This window comes from Gopherus flavomarginatus, chromosome 7 (genome assembly GCF_025201925.1).
Source record: "Gopherus flavomarginatus isolate rGopFla2 chromosome 7, rGopFla2.mat.asm, whole genome shotgun sequence".
Taxonomy (NCBI): domain Eukaryota; kingdom Metazoa; phylum Chordata; order Testudines; family Testudinidae; genus Gopherus; species Gopherus flavomarginatus.
Window position 1 is genome coordinate 44306209 of NC_066623.1, and position 16076 is coordinate 44322284.

Here is a 16076-nt window from a genome sequence, read left to right on the forward strand (position 1 = left end):
CTGTGGTGATCTGGGAGTTGCCTGTAGTCCCATAAGTGTACGTATTGCGGTTGAACTGCTGCTCCATTCTGGTCACCCTGGGGGCGCCATGGTGACTTGTGAAGTGTGCAGGCGCTGGCTGTGAGCAATGGGTCCGGAAGCCCCAGACTGCCCCTCCAGGTCCAGTCTTCTTCTCCTCCTGCCTGGGGACCCGACCTTAAGCCCGCCCAGCATGTTCAGCATCTCGAGCTTAACATCCATTTTGTGCATAACTGAACTTCGCCCTAGTGTAATAATGTGTAGTTTTGAGATTGTGATTTTTCGTTAATTTCCCTGGTAATTTACTTTGATCTTTTTCCTACACTTATATCCTTAAAACTCCATCTTTCTGTAGTTATAAATCTGTTTTATGCTCTACTTAAACTGGTGTATTTTGCTTGAAGTTCGTGGGAAATCTCAGCTCCATTACAAGGCTGGTTCAGGACTATTCCAGTGAGGAGGGGTGGCCCTGTGTAATAACTCACACTGATCAGGCTTCTGATTAGGCAAGATGGTATGATCCAGGGGTGCAGGTTGCAGAGCTGTAGGGGGGCGACTTTCTATCATTAATGTTATTATGGCTGCAGAAGCATTCATGTAATTCAGTTGGCTGTGTCCCTACTACGGATTTCTGTGTAGTGCAATATCTGCCAGAGATTCACAGCTTGTCTCAGCATCACATGTGTGAGAGGGAGCCCAGTGGTGGACAAAGGGCTCAGGGTCCCACTGTTCCGTTGCAATCCCATAGATCCCATCACAGACTTTCAACAACCACAGCGGGTGCTCACTGAGACAGAGAGAGAGATGCCAAATAGTGATCTCCAGTGCCAGCAGACATCAACTATCAGAAATTCTGTGAACAGAGAAGACCTGCTAGTGGGAAATGCCTTTGAAAAGGCCCTTCTGTCCCCAGCTGGGTCGTACAGTGCTCATTGCTCTGCGTTGTGGCCTCAAGAGTCATGGATGCAAGTGGAGTTACGATGACCTTTTCCTTGTCTCCACATTTCTTAGGTGCCTCTTCCAACACTTGTCAAAAAAATGACCGGTTTCTTTTGGAAGCATTTGCATTGCAAGTAGAGGCATTCTTCTCTGCTTCTTCAAAGATTGACCAAAAGTGGGAGGAGTGGACAGATTTGGCAAGCACCACTGGGTGCTGCATCTCTAACCTCTACTTTACCTGGCAAGTGCCTCTGGGACTTTTCTCCCAGCTGCTCCATTTTTCATCAGTGACAATCAAAAAGAAGATGACATGACATCTGTTGTGTGGACATCCCCAGCGAATCACAAGGACGTGTGGTGCAGGCTTTGTGTTGCAGCATTGCAGTCAAAGCAACCACCATGCCAATGCCAGTCAACAGCAGCTTTTCATCACTCCAGGCTTGTGATTTGATTCTTTCCAATGTTTCTCTCTCCAAAGAGCCTTTTCCTTAGCAAGCAATGACTTGGATACCAAGGGAGGTCTCTTCTGTTTCCTAGAAAGACACAGGAAAATGAGAGCAGAGGAGACAAAACCCGTAGAGCAAGGTACTACTGGGAGTTGAACCCCAGGATACTCCTGTTTACTAGACAGGTGCTTTAGCCACCCAAGCCATGGTGCCTGCCTTGAGAAAATACTTGCAACTGTTCCCTTTGATGGTCCAGGACAACACCCTGCAAATTCCAACTACAGACATTCCCCATTTCCCTCAGACTTGCACGGAAGAACTGGCAGCCAAGCCAGGATCTTCTGGTTACTAGGAAGACACTTCAGCCAGCTCTTCCCAAAGATCACTATCTAAAGACCTTTAAACAGCCTCTGTAGATGTTCACTGACAAAGAGATGCCAAAATAGAGTTCTCCACTGCCTGCAGCCATCACACTACCAGGAGTTCTGCGCACAGAGAGGCCCCTGCTGGTGGAAAAGGCTTTTGTTAGAGACTCTTCTGACTCCAGCCTGTGCTCATATACTGTTTAGCACTTGTGTTGTGGACTTCAACATCCACAGATGCCAGTTGAGTTGGGGGGACATTTTTCCCTGTCTCCACATTTGTCTAATGGCTCCTTTCAAACTTGCCACCAAAAGACTTGTTTCTTTTGCAAGCAATGTGCAGCTAGGCAAAGGCAGTCTTCTCCATTTCCTCAGAAGATCACCAGCTGTGGGGAGAGAAGACACATTCAGCCAAGCTGGATGCTGAATCTCCTCTTTGTTCAGCAGGTGTCTGTGAAGGACATAAATCTCCACCATGTAGAGGGCAAGAATAGGAGTTTATTACACACAGAACTGGCAGAGTGTCACCTTGCTTATTAGGCTCAGAGACACTGTTAATTGATTACAATAGAATATATAGATTTTCCATGGGTGGGGGAAAGAGACGGGGTAGGGAGTTCCAAACTCTGGGATAGGTTTTGCAGCAAGACATGATAAGCACAGTAGCCAAAGGTTAACAGGTTACATAATGTCTCCACCCATGGTCTCAAGTTAGCAAGTTAACATTTCATGAATACTTTGATAAAATGTTATTAGTATAAAATATCTATGCTGAATTCTGATTTGAGGTCCATAGGAAAGGAGCAACTCCTTTGATTGTCCTCCAGGTACATTCCTAGGGTTTAAAGCAAAGAAACAGTGAAAGTATATGGCAATAAAGATTGTTTTCTGTGTGTCTTAAGGCAAGGCATTGGTCCCTGGGAAGGGAGGTGGAAGGATGCCATATCTTATATTGACATCTGCCAACTTTTCATAAACTCAAGGTTGGATCTCTGGGAAGAACGTCTCCCTACAGAAGAGACTTACACAATAGGAACAGGGATTCTTTGTTCAATCTGCAACTCTGAATAAGATACAATTCTTTAGTTCTTAGCTCCAACACCTGGCAATTTGCTGACCAAGCCTATCTTAGCAAGCAAGGCTTTCTGTTTACCCAGGTTTCTTTTTAGCTGGTCACTATTTGCTAGGCTTCTGGTCCCTTGATTATACTCTGGACTTTGGGTCTGGAAAAGAGCTGGCACAATCCATAGACCAGGTTGTTATATAATATGCACATGAATTTTAACCCTTCACATACAGTAATGGCAAAGTTCTTGGTTCAGGCTTGTAGCAGTGATGGAATAAACTGCAGGTTCAAATCAAGTCTCTGGAGTCCATCCACAGCTGGGATGGGTCATTCAGTCCCTTGTACAGAGCTTCAGTTTGTAGCAAAGTCCCTTCAGAGGTATGAAGCAGGACTGAAGACAAGATGGAGACGAGGCATCAGCCTTTTACAGTCTCTTGCCATGTGGTCTTTGTTTTCTTTGTCCCAAGGACACTCTATCCAGCACGTGGCATAGAAAAACCTTTGAGTTTTGTCCATAGGCAGGTCCCTGCATACCTTGCTGAGCCACAAGGCATATCTACCTTCTCTCAATGGGTTGATTGTAGAGCTGATGGTCCTTAATGGGCCATCAAGCAGGCTAGGCAGAACTGACACCAACTTGTCTGGCTGGGGTGTTCCTCGGAAGCATAGCACAAGTTTGAATACAGACAGCATAGAGCCAATATTCATAAAGTCAACTACAAAAATGATACACATCTAGAGATAGCATCATTATAATCAGCCAATCAGAACCTCTCCATAGACCCCTTTCACAACAACCTTTCTATCATATTGGCTGCAAATATAGAACAGTGGTCACAATGGTGATCTATAAAGTTACAGATTATGTCAATAACATCACAGGAGGTGACACGGCATCAGTGAGACTGATATTGGAATACTGTCTCCAGTTTTGGTGTCCTCATTTGAAAAAGATACTGTGAAATTGGAGCTGGGGCAGCAAAAAGCCACCAAAATGTTCTGAGGGCTGGAGAAAAATGCCTTCTAGTGAGCTATTGAAAGAGCTCCATCTGTTTAGCTTATCAAAAGAAGATTGAAGGTGACTTCACTGAAGTGTTGAAGTGCCTTAATGGAGAGAAAAGATTGGGTATTAAAGGGCTCTTGAATGGAGCAGAGAAAGACATAACAAGACCCAATGATTGGAAGGTGAAAAGAGACAAATTCATATTACAACTAAGCCCCAAATAGTCAACAGCGAGGATGATTCACCACAGGAACAAGCTACCAAGGAAAGTGGTGGAATCTCCATCCCCTGAAGTCATTCAATGAAAACTAGATGCCTTTCCCCCAGAAGTAGCTATTGTGTCATGCAGGAGGCCTGTGATATGCAGGGGGTCAGATTAGATGCTGTAATGGTCTCTTCTGGCCAGAAAGTAGACTAATTTACAGATACTAGTTTTCGGAAAAACTGAGTGTAGCATTGGGAGCAGCATCTGAAGTTTTACTGTCTAGCCAGCTTACTGCCTAGAACGAACGCTCCTTGAGTGGGGTGACCACAGGGAGTAGCTCAAACCTCCAAAGGGCCTGGCCAGGGAAATTGATGCTAGCCTTGGTACATGGACGCACACCGCCGAATTAATGTGCTTAGTATGGGCCTGTGTCCTCGACTTTATACAATTTCCAGAGCGTTGCACTGTGGGTAACTGTCCCATAGTTCCCGCAGTCTCCCCTGCACATTGGAATTCTGGGTTGAGATCTCAATGCCTGATGGGGCAAAAATAGTGTCATGAGTGAGTCTGGGTAAATGTCATCACTCAATCCTCTCTCCATGAAAACAACAGCAGACAAACATTTTGCGCCCTTTTCCCTGGATTGCCTGGGCAGACGCCATAGCACAGGAACCATGGAGCCCGTTCAGCCTTTTTTTCACTGTCACCGTATGTCTTCTTTATAGTGCTGACAGACGTGGTACTGCAGTGCTACACAGCAGCATCCCCTTGCTTTTTGCAAGTTAGCAAAGATGGTTACCAGCCCTACTGTACCGTCTGCTGCTTTGCAAGTTGACAATGACAGTTACCAGTTATACTGCACCATCTGCTGCTGTCATGGGTGCTCGTGGCTGTCCTCGATGGGGTCGGCCACGGGCTTATGGACAAAAATAGGAATGACTCCCCAGGTCATTCTCTTCATTAAGTTTTGTCTAATGGAGTGTCAGTTCTGCCTAGATTATCAGGCAAGCCTACTAAAGAACCAGAGGGGAAAACGGACGCTCCGGGTCAGAGCCCTAGAGATCCCGCAGAAATGATGCGCTACATGCCATTCTAGTGGGTGCCCCTGCAACAACCCTACCCATTGCTTCCCTCCTCCCCTACCCCTCCTGGGCTACCATGGCAGTTATCCTCCCATTTGTGTGACGAAGTAATAAAGAATGCAGGAATTTGAAACAACACTGACTTTATTGCTTCTGCAAGCAGGGATCAAAGGGGGGAGGGGAGGGCAGCCTCCAGCTGCTATGAATGAACCTGGGAGTCATTCCCATCTTTGTTCAGGCACCCCCGGCCGACCTCACCCAGGCCAGTCAGGAGCACTCACGGGACGACGATGATGGATACCTGTCCTACTGTACCGTCTGCCGTCCGCAAGGGAAGGGAAGGGGATGCTGCTGTGTAGTGCTCCAGCACCACATCTGCCAGCAGCATCCAGTAGACATACAGTGACATTGAAAAAAGGTGAGAGAGGATTTTTTCCCTTTGCTTTCATGGGGGAAGGAGGCGAGGGAACGACATATACTCTGAACAACCCGCGACAATGTTTTTGACCCTTCAGGCTTTGGGAACTCAGCCAAGAATTCAAATGGTTTTTGGAGAGTGCGGGAACTGTGGGATAGCTACAATCCTCAGTCGCCCCTCCCTCCATGAGCGTCCATTTCATTCTTTGACTTTCTGGTACGCTTGTCTCAGTTCCTTAAGTTTCAGCACTGCGTTGAGTCCCTATTGTGGCCTCTGTCCATCATAGCCTTGGAGATTTTTTCAAATGTTTTGGTATTTCGTCTTTTGGAACAGAGTTCTGATAAAACAGATTCATCTCCCCATACAGAGATCAGCTTCAGTATCTCCCGAACAGTCCATGCTGGAGCTCTTTGTTGATTCTGGGACTGCATAGTCACCTGTGCTGATCAGCGCTCCACGCTGGGCAAACAGGAAATGAAATTCAAAAGTTCACGGGGATTTTCTTGTCTACCTGGCCAGTGCATCCGAGTTCAGATTGCTGTCCAGAGCAGTCACAATGGTGCACTGTGAGATAGCGCCCAGAGACCAATACCGTCAAATTGCAGCCACACTAACCCTAATCTGACATGGCAATACTGATTTCAGCACTACTCATCATCAAGGAGGAGTACAGATACCGGTATTAAGAGCCCTTTATATCAATATAAAGGGCTTCTTTGTGTGGACGGATGCAGGGTTAATGTGATTTAATGCTGCTAAATTGGACATAAACTCGTAGTGTTGACCAGGCCAGAGAGAACAGCAGGTTTCCCCTATTGTTTCCTGCTTTCGTTTCCTTGACTAGTTTCTCCTCTGCACCAACTTGCTGTATTTGTTTGTGAGTCTGACTAGCTCAGTTGGTAAAGTATCAGACTTTAAATCTGAGGGTTCAAGTCCCTGGTCAGGTAATAAACTACTCATTATATCTTAAAAATCTGTCTTTCTGGAGTCTTCTTTGATGTTTTTTCTCTTCAGGATTTTACCTTTTCTAAGAAGGGCCTTTGTGTGTGGGGGATTGAAGGGGCAACTTCCTGACAGCCCCTCTGTCCTTGCAGGCTGGAGGAATAAAGGCCTCTGGGCATATAGCATGTTCCTCCCCTGCAAGCACACACACAAAATATCCCTATGGAATTAGAATCACCTGCTGCCTTCCCCTGTTCTGCTGGATCCCCAAATGAGGATACTCTTCAGCCTAAACCCATGTCCCCTCTTTGCCCAGTGCCCCTCAGTCCCAACCCTCAGTCCCTCCTATGCTCACTGCTCCTCACTCCCAACCAGAGCCTGCTCCTCTTCACCCTTCTCCTCTGTCCCAACCCACAACCCCCTCCTATTCCCAGTGCCCCTCAATCTCAACCCACAGCTCCTTCTTTCCCCCCAGCAGAAGGTGCTTCAGACCCCCTCAGGAAGATTTTCTTGCAAGGTTTCGTGTATGAGTCTTCATGTGGATTTTACAGTATGTTGGGAATATGTTGGGTTGCTTGCCAAAATGATCACTTTTGGCTGGTGTTGGATTCCCAGTCTCCTTGTTATTGGGACAGGAGAAATAAAGGGTTGTTGTCCTTGTTGTGTGAATCGAGGGCAGCAGACCTGTGCTTGGCAGATCCAGATGGAGGGACTCACCCTCAATTCAATAGCACTTGCTAGGCAGGGGACATTGGTTCCAAAGCCAAGTGGGCTGGGGCCTGAGTCCTCATGCTAAAATTTATGTGTTAGACCAACTTTAGGACATGGGGGCTGTGGAGGGGTGAGTGAGTCCCTAGACAACATAGTGAGTACGGTGCCTTCTTATTTTCCCCCTTTTCCACCCAGGATGGCAGATGAACTCTACAGAGGCACCTCTGGGCTTGCACTGACTAAGGACAACAGCTGTGAGTGGGGTGCAGAGAGGAGATGGCTCATGTTAAATGACTTTTGGTTGCTGGACTTACTAACCTTAGGGAGAAGGACACTGCCCAGCTTATTTGTGGGTGGGTCTTTTCCTCATAGTTTAGGTTTATGTGTTGGGGCTGCTGACATGACTTCTGCTAACCCTGGGCTTGCATTGCAATGTAGACGTACCCTGAGAGTGCAGCTATACTGAGATAAAATCCCTGTGGCCTGGCTGGCCTGGATGATCTGATTTGGGCTCCTGGGGCTCAGGTTGTGAGGCTAAAAACTGCAGTGTAGACATTTGGGCTCAGACTGGAGCCGAGGCTCGGAGACCCTCACCCCTTGTGGAGTCTCAGAGGCTGGGCTCAAGCCCAAGTGTCTACACTGTAATTTTATAACCCTGTCACACAAGCCCCACAAGCCTGAATCAGCTGACCCAGGGTTTGAGAATAGTGACTTGGGTGTGCTAATGGCAGTGTAGACATAATGCTAGGCTATGTCCACACTGCAATGAAACATCCAGGGCTGCCCCATGCCAGCTCCGGCTCCTGGGGCTTGGGCCATGGGGTGGTAAATTTGCAGTGTAGACATCTCAGCTCAGGCTCAATACCGGGGTCTGGGACCCCACAAGGTTGGGAGGGAGTTTAGCAAGCAAAAAAGGTAAAATGGCAGTGGAGTATTACCGTGGACTCAGTGGCATTTCTCCATTGGTCTGTCTGCTTTGGGGCAGGGACAATAACACGTCCTGCTGCTTTTGTTGTTTCAAAGGGCGGTTTAGGATTTTCATTCTCAGACACTGGGCACAAAGCAGGACTCAACCCTCAATGCAAATTAAATGAGCTGCCCACAGATTCTGGCAGCCACAATGAGCATTTGGTGCGAGAGCTCAGACCTGCCCCTGTCTCAGAGGGAGGGGATCAGCTGCGAGGGGACTGGACCACTGTCCTATCAGCTCTTATCTCCCAAACTTTCAATAACTCTATTATCAGTGGCTCTGAGCATAATTTAAACCGTAAGAAAAACCACACTGGGCTAGGCCGAAGGCCCATCTAGCTCTGAATCTTGTCTTCTGACAGTAGCCAATACCATGTGCCCCAAAAGCCACTCCTCTAGGGACCTGAACTCAGGATCTCCGGCTTACAAGGCAAGTGCTTTAGCCAGCTAAGCCATGGTGCTTGCATCTAGTCAAAACACAGTGTCCGACCACACCTGACTCCCTGCGATCTCCACCAGGACCTGACAAGCTTTGCTTGAGTTTGGATTCTGCAAAGCGGAGGAGCAGATGAGGTTTTCCTTCAAGCTGTGTGTGTGTGTGTGTGTGTGTGTAAATCTTTGGCCAGGTCTGCACTACAAACTTATTTCAGCAGAATTATACTGCTCAGGTCTGTGAAAAACTCACAACTCCCCTTCGGTCAGCAGCTCGTGGCTGGTGTACACACTGCAATGCCACATCTGGTGACAAAACTGCCCTGTTTTGGTGACAAAATAAAACCACTTCGATGAGAGGCCTAGAGCTTTTTGCAGCAAACTTAAAGGGACAGAGTGCCAGTGTAGATGCTGCCGTTCATTATATAACCATAACTGGCCTCCTCCAGTATCCCATAATGCCTGCCGTGAACTCGCCTGCCCTGCATTCTGCTACAGAGCCATGGGATCCTCCCCTTTCATAGCTCCAGGAAGTTCTGACAGCTAAGCCTGCTGCTCTGCTCCGGCAGCCAGGAGCAAATCTCTGGCGTGGATGCTGCTCTCTCCCGCCCTGCAAACACAGAGCAGGTGGCAGGAGCTTCCTTACAGTGGGGGCGGTGGGGCATTGGCATCTGAACTGTGACACCCACATGATACACCTTCCTTCGAGGAGGCTCTTACCTTCTAAACAGGGACGGCTGTTTTCTAGTAAAATCACTACAAGGGAAGGAGAAAACTCAAAAGAGGTTCCTCCTGGCCCTCACGTCCATGAACCCAAATACTCTCTCAGTCCTCAAAGAGAGACCTGGAGAAGGAGACTTGCTGAAGCAAAGCCCCAAGGGTCTCTGAGGTTTCCCTGGCCCCTCACCCCTGTCCTGCCTGGCTGATGTCAGCATCTCTCTGTGAGGTCACCACCTCCCCACCACCTTGGACCAATAGTCTGAGGTCCTGCAAAAGGCCTTTGTGATGTCACTGTCACACCCCTCCCTTGCTGTGCTAATGTCCTACCCCAGGCCAGGCACTTTGGAGGTTTGAGCTACTCCCTGTGTATCACCCCACTCAAGGAGTGTTCGTTCTAGGCAGCAAGCCGGCTAGACAGGAAAACATCAGACGCTGCTCCCAATGCTACACTCTGTTTTTCAGAAATTAGTCAACTTTATGGCCGGAAGAGACCATTAGAGCATCTAATCTGAACCCCTGCATATCACAGGCCTCCTGTATGACACAAGAGCTACTTTGGGGGCAAAAACATTCCAGAAAGGCATCTAGTCTTCATTAAATGACATCAGGAGATGGCGAATCCACCACTTTCCTTGGTAGCTTGTTCCTGTGGTGAATCATCCTCACTGCTGAATTTTTGCGCCCTATTTGTAATATGAATTTCTCTTTTCACTTTTCGGCCATTGGGTCTTGTTATGCCTTTCTCTGCTCGATTAAAGAGCCCTTTAATACCCAGTCTTTTCTCTCCCTGAAGGCACTTCAACACTTCAGTGAAGTCACCTTTCAATCTTCTTTTGATAAGCTAAACAGGTTGAGCTCTTTCACTACTCACTAGAAGGCATTTTTCTCCAGCCCTCAGAACATTTGGTGGCTCTTTGCTGCCCCAGCAGAGCAGTTTGCAGGGACCACTGGAGCGGTTCATGGAATGGCTGGTGGAGTGGAGCGGCTCAGACTCCCTGCTTGCAAGAGGGGAAGTATTGCCTCCTAGAGGCACCCAGGGGGGTGATGTGTAATTGTCCCAGGTCACTGGGTGGGGGCTCGAGCCAGTTTTGTATTGTTTTATTGAAGCAGAACCCCTAGATACTGAACCCAGCCCTTGTTTCTGCCAACTCAGAGGGGCAGAAGAGTTACAGGAATTTATCACACAACCCTCCCTGTTCCCATGGGGAGAATCTAGGGAAGGGGGAGTCATTCCTCACCTGTGCTCCCAGAAGAACTGCTAGGACTCCTTCCTGCCAGCTACTCACTCCTGGATTCACCCTCAGCTCCTGGGATCTTTCTGCTCCAAAGGCTCCAGAGGCCTGCAGTTGGGAGGGCGTCACTGCACAGTCTGAAACACAAGGGAGGATTCTGGAATTGAAGGAAGGAGCAGAAAAAGGAGAGGAAAGAAACAGAGAGAAAACGCCTCATCTCTCTCCCCTCCCCGTCCCAGCAAGAAATGTTACCAAGGATCAGCGTTAGGGGAAATGGTGCCCTGGGTAAAACTTAGACTTTGGCACTTCCCCATCGCCCCTAGACGATCCCCCTCTCCCTTTACCCCCTAGCTCCGGCACTCCCAACCCCTTGTGCCTCCTTCACCCCTAACCCCTGCCCCCTCCTGTGCCCTAACCCCTACACTGTGTCCCCTTTGCCCTTAACTCCCATACTCCCCTCTTGTGCCACCAACCACTGCCCCCTCCTGAACCCCCTTGACCCCTAACCCCTGCACCCCTTCCTGTGCCACCAGCCACTGCCCCCTCCTGAATTCCCTTCGCGCCTAACCCCTGCACCCCCTCCTGTGCCACCAGCTACTGTCCCCCTCCTGAACTCTCTTCACCCTAACCCCTGCACCCCCTCCTGTGCCACCAGCCACTGACCCTCTCCTGCACCCCCTTCACCCTAATCCCTCCACCCCCTCCTGTGCCACCAGCCACTGCCCCTCTCCTGCACCCCCTTCACCCCTAACCCCTGCACCCCCTCCTGTGCCACCAGCCACTGCCCCTCTCCTGCACCCCCTTCACCCTAATCCCTCCACCCCCTCCTGTGCCACCAGCCACTGACCCTCTCCTGAACCCCCTTCACCCCTAACCCCTGCACCCCCTCCTGTGCCACCAGCCACTGCCATCTCCTGCACCCCCTTCCCCCCGTAACCCCTGTACCCCTTCCTGTGCCACCAGCCACTGCCCCCTCCTGAATTCCCTTCACCCCTAACCCCTGCACCCCCTCCTGTGCCACCAGCCACTGCCCCTCTCCTGCACCCCCTTCACCCCAACCCCTTCCCCCGCTCTTTTGTCCCCAACCCCTGCGCCCCCTCCTGCACCCACGTGCGGACAGTGATCTGTGTGCATGGAGCAGCTAGCATTGCTCCTCCCTGGGATGCTGCTCCTCCGGGTACCCCTAGGGGCTGTGGGGGTGGGGAGATGAGAAGCGACGTCATCCGAGCTCCCTGCATCCAGGTCACTTTCCTCAGCTGGGCTGCATAAGGGGAGGGCAGAGAGCAGCAGCTTCTGATGCTCCCCTCACAGCACAGCCCAGGTGGGGAAAGTGACCAGGACGCATGGAGCACATAGTGTTGCTCCTCACTTCCCCCAACCCTCTATGGGCCCATGGAGGAGCATTGGGGCAGGGGAGAGCAGTGAGCACCTTTGCACTGCCACACGGTGCCCTTTGACCCCCTGGAGCCTTGGGTGGCTGCTGGGAGCCCCACCCCTAGTGCCGGCCAGGCTCCCCAGCACAAGCAGCAGAAAACACAGGGAGACTGGCCCCACACTGAGCAGTGGTAGCCTGGGCGGCACGTAATGGAGGTCGGGGGGGCTCAGTCTCCCCAAACCTTGCATCACCAAGGGGACAGTGGGGCCCATGACTGGGACCCCGGCCAAATTAGGCCACCCTGCAAAAGTCTCCCCTATGTCAGCCCCAGGGCTGGAGGAGCTCCCACTCCCTGCTACGGCCCAGGGGCTGCAGCAGGGGTATGGAGCTTCTCTGGTCTCAGGGCCGCAGGGGGCAGGGGTAAAGGAGTGACAGGGTGGGACTGGTGGGGGAAGGGGTGGAACAGAAGTGACAGTGGATGGGGCTATGGGTGGAAGGGGGCAGAGCCACAGACAGAAGGGGGTGCATGGTTCTGGTGCTGGGGCCCCCACACTTGTTCTCCCTTTCTCTGGGCTTTGGCATCACTAGCCCCTGCTTAGCGAGTAGGCTTCAGTGGTCCCCATAATGTGGGGTATGACTCCTAGGGAGACACAAAGGAACATTCATGGGGGCACCTCAGGGCCTGAGTCAGCCCCCATGGAGGGCAGGGAGGAAGCACCACTCAGCCCCACTCTGTCCCAGCTCTTCCCCAACCCCACCCTCAGTCTGGGCCTCTGGCTCCCAGCCCAGCGATGACCCCCCTTGCCCCTGTCCGCACCCCTCTCCCCAGCAAGCAACAGCCCCACTCCCAGCCCTGCTTCTCGACCGTGGCTTCCGAGGGGCCACAGCCATGGCTAGGAGGGCACAATGTGAAATATTTGGGGACCACTGTTTTAGCGTGATGTCCTCAATCCTTCTCTGCAGTCCAATAAAAGCTATTCCTCACCCATCTACCCCTCCATCAGGATGGACTAGGTCTGTTCTGCTGCCCTTCACTCATACAGGAAGGAGAATAACATTTTATTCCACTCAATCCTAAAGTGATTTGTAACCCAAGACCATCCCAAACTGGTCATTTTGGGGAAGCGGCCCCATCATGCTGCATAGCTAGGCAGAGTAGGTGTGCCTATGCAAACACGGTCTGTTCCTGAAGTCTGTCCCCAGCTCCTCACTAGATGTGAGGGGGGAGCTCATTCAGACCCTGCTTACGCTTAGTATTTAAAAACTCCTTCGTGTCCCTATCTCTGTCGGCCTTAGATTTCTCCTCCTGTCCCTTTTGTTGCAGCTCAGATGAGGTAGCCCAGTGGTTAAGGTGATGGACTGCTAATCCATTGTGCTCTGCATGCATGGGTTCAAATCCCATCCTCACTGGATGCACTTAGTCTTGACTCTTCCTTTATAGACAACCATCTCCCCACTTGGTACAATAACAGACACAACAATGTTGCTTCTTGCAAATAAAAACCTTCTCAGAAACTCCAACACCCCTCCCCCCCCGCGGCTTTTAATAAAACGTCTAAATCCCAGATTTCTTAAAAATGTCTCTAGTTCTGTATTTCGTAGTTTTTATCTTAAAAGCTAATGTTTCCTCAAGCTGAATAAGGCAACGCTTCAAAGGAAAATGTTAGAAATGGTAGGGGAGAAATAGGAAAGGAAAAAGCCCCTTTTCTCAGGAGATACAAACTCGACTCCCTCCTGTCTCTATCATCAGTGGATTTTGCCTCCCTCCTTCTGAAGTGTAAATAAAATAAAGAGGAGACAAGGTGGTTTGGCACAAACAAAGGTAAGTGTAGTCAGGGTAAAGGTACAGAAAGCTGGGGGAACAGGGGAAAATGCAAACTTAATGAATACAATGAAACAGTGACTAGGTTTGGGAGCTTAACGCTCAGGCCCATAAACCCTCCCTTGGAAACTAGAAAACACTAAACAATGCCCCAACACAGAAACCTTTCCCCACTGTTCAGGAGCAGTGGATCCCAGGTGCCGGCGCGACGCCCAGGACCTTCCACTCTCCCGCTGATTTAGAACCGTTGAGGAGGAGCACTGGGGAGTCCAGACGACGGTTGGGTTTCGTTGCTGGCACGGAGGCCCTCTGGGATGCTGGACACCAGGAATGCAGGACGGCAGGAATGGGGGTGACAGGCCTCCTGTTCCTCAGTCTCACGGTGGGACCGAGGGGGTTCTTCACTCTCCAGCTTGGGAGCACTGTGAAGACACGACCGTGGACGGGTGACTCAGAGATTCCCTCCTTCCTCATCACTGCACAACTGTTATCTTTTGTCTGAGCCAGGCAGAGTTTATCTTCATCACGTTCTATCCATCCACTTCTCAAAGTGTCATGTGATGAAGCATTCTCCGTTGTCTGTGCTTGGAGATGATGCTTTGACTTCTTTAATCCTCTATCAGAGTCGCTATGAGTGGAGATGAAAGTGTCAAAGACCTGGGAGAGGAATTCAAATGGATCCCAAACACAGTGCGATCATTGGGAGTTTAAATCCCAGGTTCCATCTATTGGCAAAGCCACTTCTAACAAGGTAGCTGTTTTGTCCCCCATTATGGCACAAGTTTGAAATATGGGCAGCATAGAGCCAATATTCATAATATCAACTACAAAAATGATACACATCTAGAGATAGCATCATTATAATCAGCCAATCAGAACCTCTCCATAGACCCCTTACATGGCAACCTTTCTACAGTATTGGCTGCAAATATAGAACAGTGGTCGCAACAGTGATCTGCACAGTTACAGATTATGTCAATAACGTCACAGGAGGTGACATGGCATCAGTGAGACTGATATTGGAATAGCTTTCAGTTTTGGTGTCCTCATTTGAAAAAGATGTTGTAAAATTGGAGCTAGGGCAGCAAAGAGCTACCAAATGTTCTGAGGGCTAGAGAAAAATACCTTCTAGTGAGCTATTGAAAGAGCTCAACCTGTTTAGCTTATGAAAAGAAGATTGAAAGGTGACTTCGCTGAAGTGTTGAAGTGCCTTAATGGAGAGAAAAGATTGGTTATTAAAGGGCTCTTGAATCTAGCAGAGAAAGGCATAACAAGACCCAATGATTGGAAGGTGAAAAGAGACAAATTCCTATTACAACTAAGGCACAAATAGTCAACAGCGAGGATGATTCACCACAGGAACAAGCTACCAAGGAAAGGGGTGGATTCTTCATCTCCTGATGTCATTTAATGAAGACTAGATGCCTTTCTTGAATGTGTTTGCCCCCAAAGTAGCTCTTGTGTTATACAGGAGGCCTGTGACATGCAGGGGGTCAGATTAGATGATCTAATGGTCTCTTCTGGCCAGAAAGTCGACTAATTTCTGAAAAACTGAGTGTAGCATTGGGAGCAGCGTCTGATGTTTTCCTGTCTAGCCGGCTTGCTGACTAGAATGAACGCTCCTTGAGTGGGGTGATCCACAGGGAGTAGCTCAAACCTCCAAAGGTCCAGGCCAGGGGCAGGACATTGGCACAGCAAAGGAGGGATGTGGCAGTGACATCACAAAGGCCTTTTGCAGGACCTAAGACTTATTGGTCCAAGGTGTTGGGGAGGTGGTGACCTCACAGAGAGATGCTGACATCAGCAAGGCAGGACAGGGGTGAGGAGCCAGGGAAACCTCAGAGACCCCTGTGGCTTTGCTTCAGCAAGTCTCCTTCTCCAGGTCTCTCTTTGAGGACTGAGAGAGTATTCGGGTTCACGGACGTGAGCACCAGGAGGAACCTCTTTCGAGGTTTCTCCTTCCCTTTTAGTGATTTTACTGGAAAACAGCCGTCCCTGTTTAGAAGGTAAGAGCCTCCTGGAGGTTTGAAAGCTGTTCAGTCTGATCCATCTGGTGACAGGTGAATTCGAGGCATGGAAAACACGAGCTTAAGGAGGCAGAATTTTATTCTGCACCTGGGATTTTGTCCCTTAGAATCACTGGGGACATTAGGGTTTGTCCTTTTTGTTCACCTCTTCCTCCATCGCTCCCTCCCTCCTTTCTCTTCTCTTGCTTCCTTTGTCCTTTTACCTGTTCCCCTCCCAACACCAGGAGGGAGGGGGAGAGAGAGAGAGTGTGTGTGTGGTTTTTTTAGTTTTTTGCAGGGCAGTGCTCTGCAGTTCTCACTGTGGGAG

The 16076-nt window shown here is 49.7% G+C and overlaps 1 protein-coding gene and 1 non-coding gene across 2 annotated transcripts in view; one reads left to right on the forward strand and one right to left on the reverse strand.

Moving 5' to 3' along the window:
• The window catches only part of LOC127055903 (zinc finger protein 707-like), a 288200-nt gene that overhangs the window by 143379 nt on the left and 128745 nt on the right, over window positions 1–16076 (reverse strand). The gene's annotated exons all lie outside the window — the stretch shown is intronic.
• On the forward strand, window positions 13249–13336 carry TRNAS-GCU (transfer RNA serine (anticodon GCU)). The gene has a single exon. It is a non-coding gene; the product is annotated as a tRNA-Ser (tRNA).